The sequence below is a fragment of the Monodon monoceros genome, unplaced genomic scaffold (assembly GCF_005190385.1).
Source record: "Monodon monoceros isolate NGI ecotype Baffin Bay Population unplaced genomic scaffold, NGI_Narwhal_1 Super_Scaffold_22, whole genome shotgun sequence".
Classification (NCBI taxonomy): Eukaryota; Metazoa; Chordata; class Mammalia; order Artiodactyla; family Monodontidae; genus Monodon; species Monodon monoceros.
Genome location: NW_021703779.1, coordinates 388,595 through 394,594, shown reverse-complemented (window position 1 = coordinate 394,594; position 6,000 = coordinate 388,595). Strand labels below are relative to the sequence as shown.

General features: G+C 41.4%; 1 long non-coding RNA gene across 1 annotated transcript in view; it reads left to right on the top strand.

Moving 5' to 3' along the window:
• LOC114905632 overlaps positions 1-6,000 on the top strand; it is a 38,498-nt gene that overhangs the window by 10,614 nt on the left and 21,884 nt on the right. The window contains exon 3 of the long non-coding RNA XR_003796307.1: positions 3,829-3,893. This is a non-coding gene — a long non-coding RNA (uncharacterized LOC114905632). The remainder of the gene's footprint in view (positions 1-3,828; positions 3,894-6,000) is intronic.

The following is a 6,000-nucleotide window of genomic DNA, read 5'->3' as shown; positions in this document are numbered from 1 at the left end:
TTCCTGACATCCTGGTCTCAGAGACGCTGGGGAGGGGGAGTATGGGGCGGGGTCTCAGAGAGGCTGGGGAGGGGGTATAAGGGGCGTGATCTCAGGCGGGCACAGGAGAGAATCCCAGGTCCTGCTTGGAGTCAGGGTGAGAGCACTGAGGGAGGACTGAGGGGAACCTGGATCCCAGAACAGAGTTGGCCCTTGGAAGCCATAGGGAAGAATTAAAAAAAAAAAAAAAGAACACTCCTCATGGTAGATATCTCCAGAGAGCTTGTATTTACTCTAAACTGAGTTTTGCCAGACCGTCCAAGTGGATACTCCTGGTTTTTCATTACCCATCAACACATTACACTGTAGAGGATACAGTGGCATAAAATTGGTGTAATCCAGCAAAACTCTGATATGCAAACAGGACAACACAAAATCATGAGAATAGTTTTCTATCTAGTTCTAGAAAAATGATTCATATTTTTCCTCCCTTCTTTCTTTCGAGGTTTGTAAAAAGGCAAAATTATATATATATAGTAATTCGGTGCCTAAAAGTTTGAACTCTGGAAAATGGGATTGCCACTCTCCATGTTTCCCATTGGCTAAAGAGATGCTTTCTCTAAGAATATGCAAACTCTCTAGTCCAGTCTTTTACATCTTTAAAGTTATACCTGTTTGTTTTGTAGCATAATGCCAGCATGGCACTACAGTCAGCTGTATCTGAGAACAAAAGTGTATATCTCAATGTGATGAACGAGGACATAGGAAAACTTGGACAGTTGAATGTTGTCCATGGTTATCTGAAGGTGGCAGAGATCTGGATTTGGTTGAGTCACTTCCGGTTTGATTATCTCGGCTGATTGCCACCAATCACATTTAAGGCTTCTGCCATCACATGGTTTATTTTTCATACATGCTGATGTGTGTATGTCAAATAGTGCAAAGGACTCCATGGTAATTTTAACCTACTACCTGGGTCTTTAGTTGTGAGAACCACAAGGTACGTCCCGGTTGACTGAGTTTCTTGAATGAATGAAATGCACAACAAGTTCCCTTAGCAAAAGTAAAATCAGCCTCCCCTTTGAAGATGTGGCATGATTTGTAAACCTGACCACTATAAGGACATCTTTGCTAATTTAATACACATTTATATACTGCTGCTTTTTCATTCAGAAAATTTTCATTTCAAAAAGAGAAAAATGTTCTATAATGATTAATTCATTAACTCTGATAATATCTCTCTACATACCAGAGTCAGCAAACTCTGGCCTGAGGGCCAGATATGGCCAGCTACCAGTTTTTCTACAGCCTGAATGCTAAGGCTGGCATTTGTATTTGTAAAGGACTGGAAAACAAATCAAAAGAATACTATTTCTTGGTGTGTAAAAATTATATGAAATTCACATTTCAGTGTTCATAAATCAAGTTTGATTGGCGCCCTCATTCATTTGCAGCTTGTTTCTGGCTTTCATGTTCAATGGCAGAGTTGGGAGCTCTGACAGAGACTATATGGCCTGCAAAACAGAAAATATTTACTATGTGGCCCATTTCAGAAAACGTTTGCTGCTTCCTCTTCCAGACAAAGCTATTTTTGGAAAGAGAACTGAGGCCCAGCATGAAGTGGGTAGACATAGCAAGATCACTGCAATGAACTGGCCTGGGATGTAAACCAAACTTCTCATGTGCTGTAATTTCTAGCGAAGCATCTTGCATAAGTGGGGGAAATTAAAATCTGGAGGTGAAAGTAGAAAACAAAAATCAAAAATCTAAATTTTGCATAGTGGGAATGTTTGAAGGATAGAGCCCAAGGATCGAGGGCGTATTTTATCTATTGCCAAACTTTTTCTGGAGTAGCATGCTTCCCTTCCCGAAAGCAGAGCCATGCAGCCCTAGGCCATCACAAACCCTTGCTGATTGATTGCTGGATGAGGGTCACGTAGCTCTGACTTTGGTCGGTGTAGGCAGTGATCAGGATGACCTTTGAATGTTTAGGGTCTCAAAGCACACATACTTTGAGGGGGGGCGTCCATAAAAAGGCTGAGTCTGTGTCCTTCCGTGAAAGGCCCCCTAGAAGTGCTATAGTCAGGTTCTCAAAAGCCTGCCTCTTCCTTTTATTTTGGGCAGGTTTTAGTCCATTTGTGAGGGGATAATGAAGGTTAGAATTTCAGTACTTGTTACAACCTTGTCAGTGGTGGAGGACGGACGTGGCTAAGAACAATGGTTATATTTTGTAATTTCTGGTTTGTTTGTGTATGTGGCTATCTAATGTTTTATTTGGGGGTAATTTCGTGTATATAATTTATAAATACATAACACATTCTTTACATATTTGTGCGATCAAACTTTTTAAAAAATTTTTTATTGAAATATAGTTGATTTACAATATTGTGTTTCAGGTGTACAGCAAAGTGATTCAGTTATACATATATGTGTGTATATATATTCTTTTTAGATTCTTTTCCCTTATAGGTTATCAAACTTTTTTTTTGGTGGGCGGGGCCTTGCCGCGTGGCATGGGGGATCTTAGCTCCCCGACCAGGGATTGAACCTGTGCCCCCTGCAGTGGAAGTGTGGAGTCTGAACCACTGGACTGCCAGGGAAGCCCCAGACTTTTTATTGATAGTTTTATTTGTGTCATCAGATAATTCACATACTTGTTTTTTGCTTAATTTTCTACTGTTGTATAACAAATTACCACAGATTTAATGGCTTAAAGCAACACATTTATCATCTCACAGTTTTTATCCATTAGGAGTCTGGGAATGGTGTAGCTAGATCTTTGGCTCAGGATATCACAGAGGTGCAATCAAGGTGTCGGCTGGGGCTGTGGTCTCATCTGGAAGCTCGTGTCCCCTTCCAAGTTCAAGTAGTTTGGGGGCAGAATTCTTTTCCTTGAAGCTATAAAACCCATGGTGGATTTCTTCTTCAAGGTCATCAGGAAAGAGTCTCTGACTCAGAGAAGGCCTAAGCCCTCTTTTAGAGGATGCCCAACTGATTAAGTCAGACCCACCCAGGATAATCACTCTTTTGATTACTTAGAGTTCACTGATTTGGGACCTCAATTACATTTGCAAATTCCCTTCTACCTTGCCATATGATGTCACACAATCAAGGGAGCGACATCCATTGCCTTTGTCATATAACATAACCTAATTGTGGTGTAACACCAGGGGGCTGAGATCATAGATACCATGTTAGAATTTTGGCTCTCACACCAGGCAAGGGAAGCATGACTCCAAGAGTTGGAGGGAGCCAGCTTTGAATCTTACCTCTTCCACTAACTAGCTGTGTGAATGTACAAGTAATTTAACTTCTCCGTGCCTCCGTGCTCTCAACTGTAAACTGGAGATCATTGTAGCATCATTTTAGCGTTCCAGCATCTACCACTTCAGGCTGGTGCCAGAATTCAATAAGATAATACTTACAAAGGGTCTGGAACTGTGACTGGCAAATAGCAAGTGGTGAACAGGTGTCAGATATTTTCATTCATTTTTATACATACAGACGTTCTATTCATCCAACGGAAAAATGATATTGGACATTGCCAGAACGTGCATCACAGGATCTTCAAGAAAGCAAGACAAGAGGAAGGAATTAGGAATGCAAATTAATCCTGGTTTTATAGTAGAAAGGGCTTACTGAGAGCAAGCTAGTTCAGTAAATGGTGCTTGAACACAAAGTGAGATAAGTCTGTGAAAGCGTCTGCACCGAATAACTTGCTTGAATTTAAATCTGGACAAAAGTACACGCTTAATAATTGTCTGTGGATTAATGGATGTGATTATCTTCTTTTTAAAGTCAAACCACTGCTTAACCAAATTATTTTTTTCTTTTTATTGTTACCCACAGAACTGTTTGAACCTGACAAACATTTGATCTGTCCACGTGGCCCCTGCGTTCTTCCCCGATCTAAGGTAAGGTCTGTTAATATGAAACCAATAGAGAAAGTCAGAGTGTAAGAACGTTTGCCAAAGATCTTGATAAAGTATTGTGTAGCAAATGGAGAAATACAAATATCTAACCCAGGACCTGTAGTTTCTGTACTGAGTGATAATTCTCACCTACTTCCTAGTCACAAGCTAAAGGCCTGTGTTAAGCCCTTCCTCTCTGAAGGGAAGGAGAGAGAAAACAAAAACAAACTCCCCCAAACAAGGTGACCCCCCAGAAAAACACCACTCTCAATTTGCTCGTGTCCTTGGAAGTAAAGACAAAGAGATTCCCTTGATTACAGACTTGCTGATCTGTGGAAAATCCACAACCCCACGTTACCTCGTGCTTACAACAATGGGCAGACAGAAATCACACACTGCGGCCTTTTGTCTTCTCCTTATATTGGCTTCTTATTCTCCAGAATGGCTTCTGGTCTGGTAACAGGGAGAGGGCCTGCTGGCTGAGGAACGCTCTGCAGAGTGGCTGGTATGGCTGTGGGTGGTGCCTGGGGAGCCTGGGAAAGGAAAATTCCTGGGAGCCGGGGCTGTGCTGTAGGTCCAGTAACTCAGCCATCCTGGAATTCTCGGACATGCCTGGTGCTTTGGGATCCTCGGAGCTCCTATCAGAGTGAACCGAAGAGCTAACTATTCTAAAATTTTACAGAAAAGAGAGGGGGGAGAGAGGGAGGGAAATGACATCAACATACAGCAACATTCTGAGTCTCATTGTCAAGTACTAGCAAACCATCCTAAGTAGCAGATCCAGATCTTGCTAAATTTTTCATAAAATAGGAATTATTTTAGACCGTAGGAACAAAAGGACTATAGGATTGGTAGATCATTTCTTGTCTTACTTCAGAATCTGTCTCTGTATATAATCTACTTTTATCATTAAATCACTGGAGGAACATAGAATAATGGAGGCAACCATCCAGATGTTTCCAAGCATCCAGGTGTTTGACAGTGTGGAAGTCTATGTGGACACAAAGTGTCTGGGCTTTCCATGGACTCATTGTTTATCCTTTTGATTTATTTGCTTATTTATATGTATGTATTTGGAGGGGTGGGATGGGTGGGACACGAGCAGATTTCATTCATTCAGCACACACTTAGGAAGCGCCTGTTATGGGTAAGACACTGAAAGACACACAAAGGAAACACAGAGGGACTTGGGCCGTAAGAGATTTGCAGTCCTATCCCAGGGACTAGAAATCATGTGACAAGCATCGTTCAAAGTTGTATTGACTCCCATACGCCTAACTCATCTTCTGGCAAAGCTGGTCAAAACCATTCAGCAGGTTGCCGAATTCTACAAGAGAACAAGAGTGAGGTTGAATTGACTGGTCATTCAGCAGATGTGGTTAACTCGATTTCCAGTTTACCAACAGCCAAACCAAAGGCTTCTAGTAGGAGTAAGCCAGCTTTCTGTCAATCTCTTCCGTGTCTCTTGGAGGGAAAAACTGCCATCTGGAAGGCGAAATTGCAAGCAGCCAGTCAGATGCAGTTTTCACCTCTGAACCAAGTGTTCAGTTTCGCCCACACGTTTCCTCCAGCGTGAGTTTCTCATTCAGTGATCCCCAGCTGTATTTTTTCCCATTCAGCTCATCTCACTTTCTTTTTAATCAGTGACAAAACAGGATAAAACACCTTTATTATTATTATCTGAAGCTCAGCATTACACCTAGGATTTATCTCTTTAAAAACTAGGAAGCCATGGCATTTATCAAAAGCAGAGAAGCGGTGGATGTGACTAGGGGTTCATACTGCCAATGGGTATTGCAAATTATACTAAGAAAATCTGAGAGTATCTTGTGTTATTAGCTTCTCAAATTTGATGACTACTATTTTACGAGTGTCTTCTTTTCCTTCTAGACATTTGTGGCATTTTTCTTAATGACCAAATATAGATATAGATATGTAATTTGTACCACCTGTAGCATTATTGTTAAGAGGAATAATCCACGTGGTACTGATGCAATTTTAGTCTTATATTTCTGGACTCTTGGAACCATTTAAGCAGCTGGCCCGTGGGTGGACTCCTTAGAGCACATTTGAAAACCTTACAGAGAGGTACATTTTACCCATGGCTGCA